General features: G+C 35.8%; 1 long non-coding RNA gene across 1 annotated transcript in view; it reads right to left on the reverse strand.

The window, feature by feature from the left end:
• Positions 1–331: 331 nt before the first annotated feature.
• Positions 332–18,655, reverse strand: part of LOC130541795 (uncharacterized) — a 143,423-nt gene continuing 125,099 nt past the window's right edge. Inside the window, exons 2-3 of the long non-coding RNA XR_008955918.1 lie at positions 2,435–2,598; positions 332–738 (exon numbers count right to left, since the gene is read on the reverse strand). This is a non-coding gene — a long non-coding RNA (uncharacterized LOC130541795). The remainder of the gene's footprint in view (positions 739–2,434; positions 2,599–18,655) is intronic.

The following is an 18,655-nucleotide window of genomic DNA, read 5'->3' on the forward strand; positions in this document are numbered from 1 at the left end:
ACCAGGATCTCATAAACACCTAAGAACTTAAAAGACAAACACATTGAGTGGGCTTAGGAAATTTACATACAATTTCTTAAAAGCCTGAATCTTACATCCAGTGGGAAATCCAAAGCTTGTTCAATGTTTTTTTTTGTTGTTGTTGTTCATTTGTTTGCTTTTCATTTTTAAGTTGAGTAGCATAAAGGAATGAAGGGAAGGGAGTAGGACAAAGAGAAAAAAAAGTGGATGAGAGTGAAGGTGTTTGGGAGCACGGCAACTGAAAAGTGAGGGAGAGGCACAGGTATGAATGATTTGAGATGGTCCTAGGAAATCTGAGAAACATTACAGGTATCATGAATTAATCTCTTCAAAGTCTTTATTAAGAGGACAGAAATAAGCGTGCAGGTTTAATTTCATTTTGCAAGCAGCAAAACCCTTCTAAGATTTCTTCTGTTTTGAAGGAGCTGGGAATTTAGAAATCAAATTCTCTAGATTCTCTTGACTCTGTGGAATAGAATACAATTTATGTTCTAACAACAAGGTGCACTGGAGCATGATTTTGAAGGTGGAATGGAGACCAGAAGACATTATTTTTTCCTTTGGCAGTGCTAGGCAAATGCCATGGGCTTCAGCAGATGTGAAATTTCTGCAGAGGTTTTGCTGTGATCATCAATAATAGTTTTCTGGAGTTCCTTGTCTTGGTTGGCAGACCCTTATTACCACCTGGTTTTCCACACTATTCCTGTAGTGGTGAACCTAAAAGATAGCAGAAGTTATCCCTGACCTTTGCATCTTTAGTTCTCTCAAAGATTTTGTAAGCAATTAATCCCCTATGTGAAATCTCTCTTTGTTAAAAAATGCTTAGAGTGATTTCTGTGTCCTGACTGAAACTTGGATTTGGGATTGATGATGATAAACTTTATCTTGAGCCCTGTATGCCTAGAAAATAACAATAGTTATGAAAACTTTCACTCTTTCGCCTCAACTGCTCTTGCCCTTGCATGTTCCAAGATAAGACCTTATTCTATCCTTCCTTATGGCTCCCATAAGACTGTGATGTCTCCCTTTTTACTGGCCTCTCCATACTTTACCATTGTCATAAATTGTCCTTCTTAGACACATAAAGAAGTTTCCTAACACCTCAAAAGTCATAGTGAGCTAAAATAACATCATAATTAAGTATTTCGAATCCTTAATTCATCATAATTAAGGATCCTCTAGGCTAGAATTCCTACTGTAATCTTCTATAGAAAAAGCTTATTATGCTAAAATTGCTTCTTGGCCATCAGATGGTTAAAATAGTTAACTCCAAGACTAAGTGTGCAGACCATATAATTTTTTAAACTTTTATTGCTTGCAGTTGTGTCCTATGGCAAGTAACTTATCTCTAAAATTTAGATCTTCTATAAAAGAAAAATAATTCATTAAAATTTGGGGTAACATATGACAAATGTAACACTCTTCTTTAAAAGGTATAATAATATATTTGTCTATTAATATAAATTTTCTCTATGAACATGCGCATCTAATAAAAATTCAGATTTTTACCATAGAAAAAGTTACCTTTATAATCATAGCCTAAAACCCACACATTTTATCAGTTGCATTCATCATCTTGTCTTTCTTTTATAGATAATTCTCAAAATAAACAACAAAAGTCCATAGGAATTTGAGAGTAGTATAATATTAATGATGTTCTACATTTAAAGTTTAATCCTTTACTTCTTTTCTAAAAGAATTTATTCTATTATATTCCTATATTTTTATTGAATAAATCATTCTCCATATCCAATTCATAACAGCTAATTTTTCCCATCAATAATTTTAACTTCCTTTTGCATGTGCATAAATTATGGCTGATGTTCTAAACAGTTGGTGACAGGAAATGTGAAGCAAAGAATAGTGAGAAATTAAAAATCATAAGCATACTATATTATTAAACATCTCCAGTCTTCCTGGATGGTAAAGAAAATAAACGTATCATCAGTTAGAATAAGTAGGCTTACATTATTGTAACAAATAACTTTGATTCTCAGTCACTTACAATCCACGGTTTTATTTCTCATTCATGCTAAATGTCCATTTTAGGTTAGCAAAAAGCTGTCTTCATCATAGTGTGTCAGGGACCCAGAATGTGGGGTAGCATCATCTCAAATGCAGTAAGTCACCATGCCCAAGTGCGAGAAGGTCTCTTAAAATCTCATTAGGCTATTAAATTCTATGGCTTTGGATTGGCAGATGTCACTCTCACTCACACTCATTGAACAAGTCACATAACTCCACACAATCCCAAATTGTGCCTGTGCCTGGAAGATAGATGGAATAAATCCAAAAATATTTGGCACACAGTACCATTAATGAATACTACAGAAACTGAGGGAGGTGATTAATTCTACAAGGTTTTTATGCATGGTATTATTTGGATTACACAATTCTTTTAGGTTATACTCACATGTGGTTTTGTGTTACATCTCACATGAAGCAATTTAGAGAACTCAGCATCTTTTGTTTGGAAGATGACTAATATCCACAGGTAGTCTTTAATGGGATTGCTCTTATATCCATTCCATCCTATATTCTCCTCACTGTAAGATCAGTCAGGTATTTACAGCATGCCTGGTATATATCAAGTAATCAGAGAATATAAAGATGAATCAGTCATACATTATACTCAAGCAACTTATATTGTACTAAAAGAGATAAGACATACATAATTGTTACAGAAGTTATAAAATAATAAGTGTGAGAGTTTGAAGTAGGAAAATGTCACTTTGGGCTTGGCAGGGAAATGGTAGCAGAAAGCACTATATTTTTGTTGGATGAGTAGCATTTCAATATTTGTAGCAGGAGGAAGTGAGCACTGGAATGAAAGGAAAGATATAAACAAAGCTATGCTGAGAGAACATGGTGATATAGTAGATCAGCAAAGACTATGTGAAGGGAAGAAAAAAAGAATATTGAAACTGTAGTGAATATATGGCAATAAAACAGATAAACTTGGTTGCAAACATCCAGTAAGAATTTAATCTGCTATTGTATAAATATCATAAAATTTTGGAACATGGTATAAGGAATCTAGGTAGACCAAAAGATGAAATAATACTTCTGCTTTCTGACACTGAATTGAGGAAATGTGAATTCTTAGCATGAATGAATTATGCAACCAGTATTTTCAGAATAAAAATTCAAAATAATGACAGCAAAGGTTAACTCTACACTTTTGACAAATAGAGCTATCCAATGTTAGACACAATTGATTACTAGGTGGGACTGGGACTATAGAGAACATAGTAATAAAATTTCACTTATACCTTTATTATTTTAGCACTTTATTTATCTAACAGCATGGATTTAGAGGTTAATGAAGGCTGTGGAGAAAGGAGACTTTGAGTTTACTTGGGAATACTTTATTTGAAAAATAATGACAGTCAAGCGTAATAACTGTTACGAAGGGGAAATGCTATAGAAACATATAGCTGGAATACTTAACCTAATTGAGGAGTCAGGGAGGCTATTCTAGAGAGAAACAAGATTATGTTTACATCCAAGTTTAATGATTGTAGTCTCTATTGTTTATAGTAAGGAAAGGCAGGAGAGGTGTAGGTAGGCAGACTGGAATCCTAGAAAGCAATCTTTAGTTTACTAAGTGTATCAGTGAGGGTTCTTGATTACACACAATAGAAATCAAGTGTAGTTGATTAAAGCATAAAATGAATGTATTAGAAAGTTTTCAGGTAGCTCACAAAATCACAGGGAAGATTAAGAAACAGACAAATAAAATGAGTAGAAGCAAGAGAGGTTTTGTAGCCAAAACCATAGCCAAAATCATGCTTTAGAACTAATTTGATGACAGCAGCTCCTCCCCATGAACTCAAGTCTCAGTAGTACCCCCTACTAGTACTGGTATTTTGCCAGTAAAATGCAGGTATTGGACCCTGGAGACCGCTGTCCTGGGAGCAGAATACTGCTGCCACCATCGCTAGTGACTCCAGAATGGATTCCTCACTCTTCCTAATTCTCTATGTCCCCATTTCCCCATTTAAAGTACAGATGGGTCCAACTTACTGTGTGGACAGACTCTAAGGTGGCTCCTACAATACCTACCTCCTAGGGCCTTTGTGTAATCCCCTCCCCTTGGGTGTGGGCAGAGCCTGAGACTTGCTTGTAAGTAATAGAAAACAGTGATTGGAAGGTATGTGATTATATTACATAAGATTGTAATACTCCTTTTCCAAAGAGACCCTTTTCCTTACTGACTTTGGGGAAACAGGCAGCCATGCTGAAAAGGACCACCTGGCAAGAAACTGAGGGTAGCATCAGTTGACAGCCAGCAACAACTGAAGCCCCCAGTCCAGAATCCTTAGGGAATTGAATGCTGCCAATAACCACATAAACATGGAAACAGAACCTACCTCAGTTGAGCCTCAGATGAGATTACAACCCTGGATGACAATTTGAGGTGTTACGAGACCCCAAGACAGAGCATCCACCGGTTAAGTGCTGCTCAGACTGCTGACCCTCAGAAATTATGAAATTAAAAGTGAGTGTTTTTTAAGCCACCAAGAGTGTGGCTACTGGTATTTAGCAATAGATAACTAAATCTGTGACAGAACCTAGACCTTTGGCCTGAGCCCTGTCTGTGAGGAATGTTGGAAAAATGAGTATGTGAACTTTGTAGCTTTCAAAGCATAAGAAGTCTCACAGGATGGAACATACTTTTATATTTACTTCCTAGAGCTGCTGCAACAATCGACCACAAAGTTGATGACTTAAAACAACAGAAATTTATTCTTTAATAGTTCTGAAGGTCAGAAGTCCAAAATCAAGATGTTAGCAGGGTGATACTCTTTCCAAAAGCTTTAGTAGGTGGTTTTTTGCCTCTTTCTGCTTCCAGTGGCTCCTGGCATTTCTCGGCTTGTTGCCGGCATAATTTCAGTCTCTGCAACTGTCTTCACGTGACCTCCATTTTTTGTCTCTGTGTAACTTTTTCTGTCACTTCTGTGGCTTCTCTCATTGAATTTAGGGCCCACCTCTAATTCAGAATGATATAATCTCAATCCTTACCTTAATTACCTTTATGTTAAGGTTCCATAAACACAAATGTGCTTTTTTCTTTTTTTCATCCCCTTCTTAGTGTTAGGAAAGTGCTCCTTGACTGTGAAGACATACACCAAAGGTATTGCCATTGTGATTAGCTTATTCTATCTTTATTTTTTATTTTTTGTTTTTATTTTTTACTTATTTTTATTTTCTTTTTGAGATGGAGTTTTGCTCTTGTTGCCCAGGCTGGAGTGCAATGGCACAATCTCAGCTCACCACAACCTCTGCTTCCTGGGTTCAAATGATTCTCCTGCCTTAGCCTCCTGAGTAGCTAGGATTATAGGCCTGTGTCACCGCTCCTGGCTAATTTTTGTATTTGTAGTAGAGACGGAGTTTCACCATTTAGTCAGGCTGGTCTCAAACTCCTGACCTCCAGAGATCCACCCATCTCGGCCTCCCAAACTGTTGAGATTACAGGAGTGAGACACTGTACCCAGCTCTATCTTAATTTATCTAGCAAATTTTGACATGAAAAGCCACTATTTTCAGTATGGTTTGAAATACTTGTTTATCGTTTAATAAAAAAATATTTTTGGGAAATTTAGGAAAAATTTCACTTTTACTGGAGAAAAATTTTTAAAATCTAAAACCACATCCATTATTTCTATTCAAAAGTTCCCACCCTTGCTCTCTCCTATGTTGATGTGTGAAGAAAGTGTCCACATTACAATCCACTGAAATAATAAAGGAAGTAAACAATACATGCACATCATTGATATGAAGACCTTGAAAAATGCTCCGAATGGAAAATTTTTCTTTGAATATGAAATTGTTTAAATGCTGAGCATATTTCTACTTGTCCTTTATTCAACTTCGAAAGCAAAAAGTTTTACTGGAGCTTTTTGAAGTCCATGATTCTTTCACTTGTAACATTGTGACCAATGAGGTCATGTTTATTGTTTTAAAGGTTCAACCTAGATTCTGGGAGTGAGCCCCAATAAAGAGCCCTCTGTAAAATTTCTTCTGACTTTCTACATGTTCATCAGGAGTTCTGGGTAGGAATCATTTATAAAGGAAAATATTTTGATGTAATTAAATACAAGACCTTGTAGCCAACTTTTGTGATTGAAAACAAAATCAGTTTCAAAAATTCTAAATAAAGTTTTGTAAGAATCTGTATACAAATCCAATTGTCATAGATTAATCTTACAAGAAGATGCTGAAGATTGATATGATCAGTCCCCAAGCTGCCAGCTTCAACCTACATACTCTTCAACCTCTTTTGATCTGACTTTTTTGCTATGCCCCCTCTTCATCTAGGAGCTAGATATTATCTTCTGCTCATGTATCAAATTCTTGAGGGTGATATTGATTTGACAGTGACTAAATGTGAGTACTCCTCTTCATACAATGGCTGCTTCTTTGCTGTTTAAGCACTAAATTAATAAATATTTTTTAGTATCAGTCAGCATCATGCTAAAGGTCAATAGTATTGAGTGGAATCATAATATAGCAAGAGTCCCTGACAAACAGTATTCTGTAGTTCCTATATAATGTTGAGAGCTTTTAGTATATCCAACTATCTGTATAGTAAGTGTTTAAGCCATTCACAAATAAAGAAGGAATATAATCTTGGGTCATAGAAGTCAAAAGGTTTCATTAGCAAGCTTCCAAACATTGTGAAATCACATCGGCATTAAATTTGAATATGATATTTGTCACCTATTGATCACCAAGATTGATTTAGTATCAAGTTCTGCTTCAAGGTAGAGACACCAAACCCAAAATGCTGTCTCAATCATTTACCTTAACTGTAGACATAATACTGACCTCCAAATCTATATTTGGACTGGTTGCAAATATTCTTTGATGTTCAACTTTCTTCTAATAGCAAGAAAAGATCACCAAAAAGATTGTTCAAAGATACATCTAAGCAATCAACCCAATAAAAATTTAATACCATTCAAATGAGCTTCTCAGAGGTATAAATATCTTATTCATTCATCTGTTCATTTATTTTAATGTATTTATTTGTTGACTGCTCTGGGCCAGGCCTTGTGCTAGATGTCTTTTTAAATCCTGTATTAGATGTTTTATTGCCCTTAGTTCTGATAATTCTTCTTAGTAGGTGATATTTTCCTCATTTTATAAATGAAAGAAGTGAGACTCGGCATATGTGGACTGTAGCAAATAAGTTATTTGACTTAAACACACTCTATAGATTTACGTAAAGTCAAGATTTATGTAAAGTAAATAAACATCGTATAATAGGAACATTGGTTTGGCAGCAAGTATACTAACATTGGATTAAGCGACTTGAGGTTTACTTTTCTCATATAATTAGATATATGTAGATAGTCTGTTAGTATTAGTTCAATAGCTCAAAGATATCAAAACCAACATTTCTGAAATCCCCTTGGTCTCCCAACTATCCTCAGTTACAAGCATCATGTTCACATTTCAGGAAGAAGACAGAGGAAGGAAGTGGTGCTAATGATACTAATTCAACCCTTGTGCCGGGGCAAGAGCTTTCCCAGAAGCCATCAAAAAAGATTTGTGTTCCTGTACCAAGATATCTATCACAGGACAGCTCTCCATTGCAAGAAAATCTGACAGAGTGAGTATTTCTTTCTTTCTTTTTTTAGCCTCTGTGATATAAACAGCAAAAGAAAAAAATGTAGTGAATGGAAGTTGGGCTTCTCAAAAAATTGACCAGAAATCATCATAAATTTAATCTAAAACTATTGCGTATATTTTCATGGTAGAAAAAAAATACACATAGGCAATAATAAAACAACAAGTAGTAGGTCAGCTTGGAAAGGAGTTTGCCAGGTTGTGTGGACACATGATCATTCGTACGTGTGTCTGTGTGTTTATGTGGCAGAGGTGAGTGAAATACAAGGATTAATATTGGGAGCCTAGATTTAAAAATAGACATAGAAAAAAGGATCAAGAAAAAAGAGTAAGAGTTAGTTTTTATATGTGACAGCTTATTCTCAATCCAGAAAAATTGCAGAAAACACAGTCAACATAGTTTGATTCCCTCAGTAGCTTCTTATTGCCTAACAACTTTGGTAGATACTCTTAACTTGATATGTCGGGTCCTTCAGTATCTGGCTTCAGACCCAATTTTTTTTTTTTTTTTTTTGTGAGAGTCATAGTTAGTTTTTTTTTTTAATTTAACTTTTCATTCTGGGATACATGTGCAGAACATGCAGGTTTGTTACATAGGTATATATGTGCCATAGTGTTTGCTGCACCTACCAATTCCAGACCCGTTCTGCTCTTAATTACCCTATGCTCTAGTCACATAGATCAAACCTACTTGTTGGATGTCCCCCATATTTTTCTTATTTAGTCATGTTATTCTCCATCTTACTCACGTTAATATTTTCTTACTTTTATGCATGATGTCTGCTATTTAAAGTCTTAGTCATCTTCTAAAACTTGTCTTAGGTGACAACTTCTCCATGAAGACTTTTGGATCTCTCCAACTGAATGTGAACATTCAATCTACCTTTCATAACACATTAAAAAATTACTTCTCATATGATGCTTGTCTTGCTTTTTAAAATTTAATTATATACTTGTTAATTTTATTTTAACTTTTTTTTTCTAACCAGACAACATAGTTCAGTTAAGGTTCAGGAAGGATATGTTGTAGAAGACAATAATTCTTCAGTTTAATTAATTATTAGCAGTCATAAGGTTTATGTATTATGGACATAGAGTCTATAGTGTTCATGTTATATGTCGGCCTTGCAGCAAATTCAGCTACTGTCCTTTAAGCCAAGATTGAGGTTGTGTCATTTACTTATTAAATATGTTACTCTACTGCAATGTAGTGTTAACATCTGCACTGTACTCAACAGAAGAGTCAATTACTGTAATACTCTTGATATTGAACCACTAAACATGACCCTTCCTCAACGACAGCAGCTCAAATTGGATCTCATCCTGCTAAACTAGCTAATTCTTTGATCTGTACTGATTGCTTGGCATTACGTATATCAATAGCACTTAAGAGTTTATTATATGCTTCTGAAGCTCATAAAATATTGAGTATAGTTTTATTACATGATTATACTGCTGGGCTACCAAAGCCAGCAGGATGGAGGTGTGGCAGAGTGGAAAATGTTTAATGACATAGCTCAGTGTGTGTCATGGCATCCATATTTCTTCTCAATAGGGGAGCCACTAATGTCATAAACAGAAAATTAAAAATCAGCACTTTTGTAGGGAAAGTAACGTTCCCTCCTGTTGTTGCAGTTTGTGTAGAAGAGAGAGGCAACTGGAGGAGAAATTCACATAGTGCTGGAAGGCACAGCAGGATGTGTGCAAACCATTTTAGAGGAAAGCAAATACCAAGGCTGGTATTTGAAATATTTACCAAAGAGTTTTCCTCAGATTTTCTTGTACCCTTTGTACTTCTCCCTTTGGAGGAACAATACAGCATTTTAAAAAGCAAAATTACCAAATTACAGGATTACCAAAATCCAGTCCTCAGTTATTCAAAAGCCTAAACTCTCAAGAACTCAGATATCACATGACACAAGCGATAACTTTGAAAGAAAGGATGAGAAAACAGACTACCCACCTTATCTCTCTCCCCAGATTAGATGGAGTTTCTCTGGGAGAAAATGAGAGAAGGATGAGAGAGAATGTAAACAGCTTAGTATGTGGCATTTCCTCAAGAAGCAGATTTGCGCTCTGCCCCTGCCACACCACATGAAGATTTCTTGAGGAAGGATATAGGAAATTATTCAGGATACACTTGGTGTGACCACACATTAAGAATGCTCGTAGAGCTAAAGTGGTGCCTTCCAAAGTATTAGTGTGAAAGGTACCCAGACCCTGATGTGTTTCAAATTCATAAAACATATCCTTTATGCATGGAGAGCAGTACAGCCATGGCATAGGGATTAGTGCCCTAAATTTGGAATAAACAGCAGCCTGGGTGAATCTATGACCATAGGTCAGATGGGAAGATGTATGTGTCAATAGGTGTTATAATAGACAAACAATAATACAGACTTTATTGTGTTATCTCACTCCTAACATGGGAAGACCACAGTGTTAAATAAACCCACCCTTCCTCTGGAATTTGTACAGCCAATTTCTGAAATTATATTTAAAATAAATTAAGGCCACTAAAATAAAATATAACACTTCAGTTTTTATACACTCCAATTTGTGGCTTTCCCAATACATACAACATACCATTGATAAGGATCTAGTGCTCAACCTAGCTTTGAAGAAAGAGAACATACTTTCCAGATTTAGAAATGTTAGCCAAATACAAGATATCAACATTCACTGTAAGTGAGTATAAACAAGAGCATCCCATGATTCAGTACATAGGCCATGTAGGCAGAAGAATGAGGAACAGAAGAGGATGAGAAAAGAGACTTAGACTTAAAGACACAGAATCTCATTTCTGTCAGTCTTTAAAAAGGATAAATTTCAAATATTTATTGCAACCTAAATATAATTTAGCATAAGTAGTATATAATTACATATAGTAACATAAGTTGACGTCTATTTTCTCATGGTGAGTTTGGTCATTTTTAACAAGGCATTTTGTCTTCATATGTCCCGAGATTAAGAACACCTTCAGGCCTTGTTACAGATAGATATTTGACCAAAGTAGCTCCTCTCTGACTTTTATGTCAGGAGAACCCTGGATGGATAAAATAAGTTAGCAATATACCTTACCAAATGTATTTTATCAAGGCGTCTTTATTTTCTGGGTTTACTGACTACTGTATATCCATGCTGGAGTCCTTGGACTTGTTTGACATAGATGTTATAATACCCCAACCTTCCAACTGTATATGGATGGATATAATTTCCTCTAAATTTTTATCAAGTACATTTTTGAAAACAAGCAGTTAATTGATCATCAAAAAATGACATCAATATTTCATCTCCCTATCAATCCTACTCTAGCCTCACTGTGTAAAAAATATATTTTGATACTTAACCTAGATTCCCATGTGGAAGCCTAATGTTTTCTCAAAAGTATTCAGTGTGCAGAGGAGAGTGGGAGAAAAAAAATCAATGGTTACTTAATGCACTTTCCTATTTAGAATATAAAATGTATAATAGCGGAAGGGAAATAAAATTTCTAAGTGAAAACAGAAGAATAGACTGAATTACCCTACACATTGAAATGCCTCACATAAAAGGATCTGAGAATAAACAGACTAACATCCTACATAGTACTTGATACACATATTTAAACCAAAAAATACATTGACAGAGGCCTGGGGGTGCTTGGTGGGGTTATCCGAAGTACGCATTGCCAGCTAAAAACAAGTTTTCTTTTCATTCTGAATCCTAAGATCAAATTTTGAGATAACCAATTTGAACTAGTTTTCTATTAAATGTTTAAGCTATCATCAGAAAAATCTATAAAAAATATTTGAAACCCACTAAATAAAAGAAAACAGCACCTTAATATTTGTGTTGTTGTCCCTAGTGTAAGTAAACAATTCCAGAAAGGGCTGGAAACTTGTAGGAGATGTGTTTTTCTATGTAAGTTTGGTGTCAGAGTTTGTTGACAGTGTCTATATTCTAGGGCAAGTATGTGGGTCTCTTATGTAATGAGTAGGATCAGAGCTTCAGAAGGTCAAGGAAGGGAAAGGGAGTTTGTCACCAAAATTTCGTGCTTTGTCTGTGTCTAGAAATCTTTTAGTCCTAGGTTTCCTACAGAATCACCTCTTTATATTTCTTCTTCCCTTTTATTTTCATTGTCATGACTTTTGGTTTCTGATCAGGGTTTCTGATCTGCTCTGACAATAGCAAGTAATAGTTTTTCCCTTCTTAGTATTGCTACCTTGTCCCTAAGACCTCAAGTCCACGTTACTTGAGATCAGGCAGCTGTCTGCCCATTGTTATTTCACTGAAGTAGTTAGGTCTTTGAGTGTTTAGTGTGAGGTTGGAGAGGATGTGGAAGGATAGGGAAGAGAAGAAGAAATCAATATTGTCAATTAACTGTGTGAGATGATAGAGGGAAATTGAGGAAGGATACACTAATATTTTAAGGATATTCAGTAAGGAATAAATAACCAACAGAGCTGCAGTTGTAACACAGCCTAGGCCAGTGCTGAGAGCTACAACCTAAGTACCAGGAATCTGGAGTTGACTTGTTTATCTTTTAGGAGTGTGACCTTAGTGTGATCATAGGCAGGTCACCTCAACTCCCTGGGTCTCAGTTTCCTCATTAGAAAAATTAGGAGTTTGAACCAGATGAATTCCAAAGTTGCTGTCAGATCTTTTTGGAATAGTATGCTTTTACTTTTGCTTTGAATTCTGTTAGGCAAAGTTTCTATTTCAAAAATAATATAGGTCACCTTGAGTCATGTATTTTTTTCTTTTTGTACCAGCTGAGTTGGCCTTCTTTACATCAGAAATCCTGCAAGATAGAATCCTAGAGAGCACTGAAAGGAATTTTAATCAATTTCACCCGATGCTGCTACACAAACAGTAAAGTTTGTGGTGCCCAATGAATACTTGATAGGCTATCAATTAGCTGTCCTAGAAAATGTTCACAGATCATTTAGGAGAAAGTATTTTGCTGAAAAAAAAAATCAAGGTTTTAGATATGACTTCCAAATAGTGATTTGTATTTAATGTTCTCCCATTGCTACCAGCCCCTTTAGTGAACGCTAAGTATGCATCATTTCCACCTGATTAAATGTCCCTAATTTCTCTAGTCATTCCTCATATGACACGGTTTCTAGATCGCTCAGGCCTATGCCAAAATTTCTGTGAAAATGCTCTATTATTGCAGCTGATTTCTCATTAACTGGTGGGACTATGGTTCAATGCTTCTGCTAAAATTCAGAAAACTCCACAGTCAACAGAGAGTCTAGAAGATTTATTCACATTATAAATCCAGGATATACTGTCATCAGTTACAGCACAGGAGGTCATAATCTGCTAAAGAAACTGTGACAAGGTTTTTGGGAGCATAAAGCATACAACTCTGGAATTTGTTAAACAAAAAAAAAAGTAGGCTCATTATAGTTGAATGCATGGTACAATAATACTCTGGGAGAAATGGCATCCTTTACAGTTAAAATAAAGGTAATTGGGGGAAATTAAGGTTTTTATAATTTATACTTTAAAATACTATCACATATGCAATACTGATGAGGCACTTGCCTTAAATCTGTAAGGAATAAATAAATACAAACATGAGAGTATTTACACAACCATTCTTGACATAAAGGGAAGAAAGCTTATAATTTCTGAAACATCAAAGAGCTCAATGAATATTTCCAACCAAAATGCAAATTCTAAAATGATTAATGATGAAAAATCTTTACATCCTACTTTATGTAACCTTTAAATCTGTAGGGTCATCCCTGACAAGAAGCTAAATCTCTTTGAGATCAAGCTTATTTTACAGTAATTTTTTTCGTTTTCTGAATGATGCCTCCTTTCACACAATAATTTTTTTAAAAAAATCTTACATTACAGAGGCAGAGCCTTTTACTTTAGGCATTTCTTGAACTTTATCATTTTTTAAAATTAATGAGTTATTTCTGATTTCCTATTACCTAAGGAATATACCACTTGTTCTATCCTTAAGGTGCTGCACACTTTTAGTCCAGTCTATATCTTCCCCTTCCACTTCCCAAAGTGACCAAAGATCTCATCTCATTACAGCCTCAGTTCATAGTCCCAGATTTCCTCATCTAAATCGTTTAAATCAAGTGGCAATGAGTAACCCATTAAATGAAAGTTGTGGACGCAATTCCTCTACATCTTTGAACTTTTGAAACTAAAGAAACATGTTATGTGCCCCAAACACTCCCAACAAACAATCATCATGGGGCAGGCATAGGATAACAATTACAGGCATTCCCGCTCAAAATAGAACCAAAAATAAACACAAATATTAAGATAAAAATAAAGTAAGAAGTCTTGTAATCCTGCTGGACAATCCAGCCAGACTTCCTTGATTAGGTTTCTAGGCCTAGGAACAATCCTCCAAGGCTCTTGATTTTGCCTCCTGGGACTTGGTTATACCTTTGAGTTTTGGTTTCTGTCCTCTGAGTCATCTCTGTTTATCCACAGTGGGGCTGAGTATTTTTATCAACCTTCCTATAAAATTCTGAGCGTTCAAAAGCCTCTTTTTACTTCACACTCTTTCTGTTTCTTGTCCTCCAAGCGGGAAATGTTTCTGCTGACATAATATTCTCAAGAATTTTGTGGACCTTGTGTGGTTTCATAGGGCATTTATTCTGTTAGATAAAGGCAACATCCACAGATTTTTGAAATAATGGCTTTTCTGTTCTGGCCTTCTGTTGAGGTGGTTTAGGAATAATACTCTCGAGCTTCCTCGAGGCTTTCTGGTTTGATTGAGATGCTCTGTAGGGCAAGCCCTTAATATCTTGTGACTCTGACCTTTTGATCTTTAGAAGTTTCAGCAAAAGGCTTTTTGAAGTTTCAGCAAAAGGGTCAGTCTTTTCTCTAGAATATGCTTCCAGACAGTGAATTTCTTAGTTTAATAGTTCTTCCCTCAATCTCTCATCTTTCCTCTCTCATTTTACTATAAGCCACAAATCAGGCAGAATCTTCAATCACTTGCTTGTAGATCTTCTTAGCTCTGTACCCAAGTTGATCACATATAAATTCAGCTTTCTACATAACTGTAGGACACAGTTTCCACCACTATAGAACAAGGATCCAACCTGCTTGCTCCCATGTTCAATAATATATTCTTCTCCTCCTGAACCCTCATCAGTAGCATTTTCAACATTCATATTTCTACTAGCAGTGTGTTCAAGGCAATTGAGGCTTTCTCTGACATGCTTCTCAACACTGTTCTCAAATGTCCAGCTTCTTCTCACTGCTTAGTTCCAAAGCCCTTCCATATTTTCAGGTATTTGTTACAGTAGCACCTGGCTTTTGGGTACCAAAATCTGTATTAGTTTTCTATTGCAATGTAATAAATTGCCTTAATTTAACAGCTTAAGACAACACCCATTTGTCAATTCACAGTTATTTAGGTCATAAGTATGGACATGGTACAACTGGATTCTTCGCTCAAAGTAGCCAAAAGCTGACATCAAGATGTCTTCTGGGGCTGCAGTTCTCATTTGAGGTTTGGAGTCCCCTTCCAAACTCACTGTATGTTGGAAGAAGTCAGTTTCTAGTGATAGTAGGTCTGAGATCCTTCTCTCCTTGGTGGCTATCAGCTGGGGGCCTCAACTCCTCATGGTTACCCCTCTCTTTTGGCAATTTACAAGATGATGCTTGCTTTCGTACTGCCAGCCAGAATGCATCTTTCTTACAACTTCTTCTGCTACCAGTTGGACAGAACTCTAAAGGGTTCATGTGATCATGTCAAGCCCACCTGGATGATCTCCCTTTCTTAAAGTCAACTGTAACACAACCTAATCACAGGAGTAAAATCTATTGTCTTCATGATCCCTAGGATTATACAGGGCATGCACTTCAGAGGCAAGGAAAATCTTGGGGAGACATCTTAGAATTCTACCTACCGTTATAATAATATGTTAAATTATCTGGAAGGATATCATCTAGCTTAATGTCTGCCTCTAAAGGCCTATATAAATCAGGTTTAATTCTTTTTTTTCCCATTCAGATATAATAACAAGGAGGCAATAATAGTTGCAAAGTTCCCATAATTTTTGTATTCTGAGCTTTACTATTTTAAGTAATGCTTGATGAATCCCAGTGAATTCTATATTGAGATAAAACTCAATACACTAAATATAACAGAGACTTAAGTTTTATATAAATCATTCATGAAGAAAAAGTCTTTTAAATACAAATAATTCAGTTTCATCCAAAGATCAAATATCTTTTATTGCAAAAATTGGGCTTATAGAAATAATTATGGAAAGATAATAAAATGTTTGTTTTACCTTATACACATTTGCATACTAATAAATGTAACTATTGGGTACAAAAGGAGAAAAATAGTTTTGCGTATATAAGTGCAACCGAGAAACACTTAGAGGCCTTAGTGCTGTTGTCCTTAATCTTGGCTGCCAAAAAGCACTTAGCATATGTAAAAAAATACAGTAAAACAAAACACAAACAAAGAAATTCCCGGGTCCCATTCTGAAAGATTCTAATTCAATTGCAGGTCATGGCCATAATCTTGGAAATGGCAATAGCCAAGGTCCTTCGGAAGCTCACAATCTAAAGTAAAAAAAAACATACTTGAAAAATCAGCTTGCACCAAGGATCCTTGCACCAAGGATTTAATGTTAACTTTAAACATTGAGGTTTCTCTGCATTTATTGAGATAATCATGTGGTTTTTGTCATTGGTTCTGTTTATGTGATGGATTACATTTATTGATTTGCATATGTTGAACCAGCCTTGCATCCCAGGGATGAAGCCAGCTTGATCGTGGTGGATAAGCTTTTTGATGTGCTGCCAGATTTGGTTTGCCAGTATTTTAAAGAGGATTTTCGCATAGATGTTCATCAGGGATATTGGCCTGAAATTTTCTTTTTTTGTTGTGTTTCTGCCAGGTTTTGGTATCAGGATGATGCTGGCCTCATAAAATGAGTTAGGGAGGAGTCCCTCTTTTTCCATTGTTTGCAATCATTTCAGGAGGAATGGTATCAGCTCTTCTTTGTACCTCTGGTAGAATTCGGCTGTGAATCCATCTGGTCCTGGGCTTTTTCTGGTTGATAGGCTATTGATTACTGCTTCAATTTCGAACCTGTTCTATCCTTGGTCTATTCAAAGATTCAACTTCTTCTTGATTTAATATTGGGAGGGCGTATGTGTCCAATAATTTGTCCATTTCTTCTAGTTCTAGTCTATTTGCATAAAGGTGTTTATAGTATTCTCTGATGGTAGTTTGTATATCTGTGGGATCAGTGGTGATATTCCCTTTATCATTTTTTATTGTGTTTATTTGATGCTTCTCTGTTTTCTTCTTTATTAGTCTGGCTAGCAGTCTATCTATTTTGTTATTCTTTTCAAAAAACAAGCTCCTGGATTCATTGATATTTTGAAGGGTTTTTCGTGTCTCTATCTCTTTCAGTTCTGCTCTGATCTTGGTTATTTCCTGTCTTCTGCTAGCTTTTGAATTTGTTTGCTCTTGCGTCTCTAGTTCTTTTAATTGTGATGTTAGAGTGTCAATTTTAGATCTTCCCACTTTCTCCTGTGAGTCTTCAGTGCTATCAATTTCCCTCTAAACATTGCTTTAGCTGTGTCTCAGAGATTCTGGTATGTTGTGTCTTTGTTCTAATTGGTTTCAAAGAACTTATTTATCTCTGCCTTAATTTCATTATTTACCCAGTGGTCATTCAGGAGCAGGTTGTTCAGTTTCCACATAGTTGTATGGTTTGAGTGAGTTTCTTAATCCTGAGTTCTAATTTGATTGCACTGTGGTCTGAGACAGTGTTTGTTATGATTTCCAATTTTTTGCATTTGCTGAGGAGTGTTTTACTACCAAATATGTGGTCAATTTTAGAATAAGTGTGATGTGGTGCTGAGAAGAATGTATATTATGTTGCTTTGGGGTGGAGAGTTCTGTAGATGTCTATTGGGTCCGCCTGGTCCAAAGCTGAGTTCAAGTCCTGAATATCCTTGTTAATTTTCTGTCTCATTGATCTGTCTAATATTGACAGTGGGGTGTTAAAGTCTCCCACTATTATTATGTGGGAGTCTAAGTCTCTTTCTAGGTCTCTAAGAACTAGCTTTATGAATCTGGGTGCTCCTGTATTGGGTGCATATATATTTAGGATAGTTAGCTCTTCTTGTGGCATTGATCACTTTACCATTATGTAATGGCCTTCTTTGTCTCTTTTGATCTTTGTTGGTTTAAAGTCTGTTTTATCAGAGACTAGGATTGCAAATCCTGCTTTTTTTGCTTTCCATTTGCTTAATAAATATTCTTCCATCCCTTTATTTTTAGTGTGTCTTTGCACATGAGATGGGCCTCCTAAATACAGTGCACCGATGGGTCTTGACTCTATCAAATTTGCCAGCATGTGGCTTTTAATTGGGGCATTTAGTCCATTTACATTTAAGTTTAATATTGTTATGTGTGAAAATGATTCTGTCATTACGATGATAGCTGTTTATTTTGCCCATTAGTTGATGCAGTTTCTGCATAGTGTTGATGACCTTTACAATTCAATAAAATTCAACACCGCTTCATGCTAAAAACTCTCAACAAATTAGGTATTGATGGAACAAATGTCAAAATAATAAGAGCTATTCATGACAAACACACAGTCAATATCATACTGAATGGGCAGAGCTGGAAGCATTCCCTTTGAAAACTGGCACAAGACAGGGATGCCCTCTCTCACCATTCCTATTCAACATAGTGTTGGAAGTTCTGGCCAGGGCAATCAGGCAAGAGAAAGAAATAAAGGGCATTCAAATAGGAAGAGAGGAAGTCAAATTGTCTCTATTTGCAGATGACATGATTGTATATTTAGAAAACCCCATCGTCTCAGCCCAAAATCTCCTTAAGCTGATAAGCAAGTTCAGCAAAATCTCAGGATACATAATCAATGTGCAAAAATCACAAACATTCCTATACACCATTAATAGAAAAAACAGAGAGCCAAATCATGAGTGAACTCCCATTCACAATTGCTACAAAGAGAATAAAATACCT

Source organism: Pan paniscus, chromosome 1, assembly GCF_029289425.2.
Source record: "Pan paniscus chromosome 1, NHGRI_mPanPan1-v2.0_pri, whole genome shotgun sequence".
NCBI classification, from domain to species: domain Eukaryota; kingdom Metazoa; phylum Chordata; class Mammalia; order Primates; family Hominidae; genus Pan; species Pan paniscus.